This window comes from Penaeus monodon, chromosome 33, assembly GCF_015228065.2.
Source record: "Penaeus monodon isolate SGIC_2016 chromosome 33, NSTDA_Pmon_1, whole genome shotgun sequence".
NCBI classification, from domain to species: Eukaryota; Metazoa; Arthropoda; class Malacostraca; order Decapoda; family Penaeidae; genus Penaeus; species Penaeus monodon.
This window is the reverse complement of record NC_051418.1, coordinates 15,855,570-15,855,772: the sequence shown is the minus strand read 5'-3', so window position 1 is coordinate 15,855,772 and position 203 is coordinate 15,855,570.

Below are 203 nucleotides of genomic sequence, written 5' to 3'. Positions count from 1 at the left end.
TCCCATGCCAGGAAGCCTTACTTGAGGGACGTCGCTTCTGCTGTCGGAATCGGCATGCGGTGACCTGGATTGCTGTCGCTCCTTCGCCCTGACTGGGAACTCGTTGTCCTCCATCCGTGATTATTATTTACGTGTCCAAGGTTAATGGCGATTTAGATAGCGTGTGAAACAAGCACAGTGGAAGTATTAACGGCTTGTGGTAG